Raw genomic sequence first — 391 nt, forward strand, 5'->3', positions numbered from 1 at the left:
TGCTGCTGGAGGGGAGGGGCCCTCAGCATCTGTACCGCCGTTCTTTTGGGCGCTCCACAGCTTCAGTTTCATCCCTCCGAAAGTGCTCCGAGTATTAGAGTTACAATGGGCCTTAATAACGGTTATGTATTTCGGCTAATAGCATGATCAAAATAGCTTAAAACTGATCTGAAAAGCATTCATAACCATGAATAGACTCACCAGTCACAGCTCGTGTTACTGCAAAACATGTTAGTGATCATGTGGTATTTTATAATTATTAGTGGCAAAAATATGGCTGAAAATATTATTGCAGTCAGCTCATTGGACTGACCTAACCACTGAGGACTGCATCACATTTTTTTGTGGTGCTTTTCTCCTCTTATTGACCACTCAGTGCTTTACTCTACAA

This window comes from Perissodus microlepis, chromosome 7 (assembly GCF_051167445.1).
Source record: "Perissodus microlepis isolate ML-2025 ecotype Zambia chromosome 7, ASM5116744v1, whole genome shotgun sequence".
NCBI classification, from domain to species: domain Eukaryota; kingdom Metazoa; phylum Chordata; class Actinopteri; order Cichliformes; family Cichlidae; genus Perissodus; species Perissodus microlepis.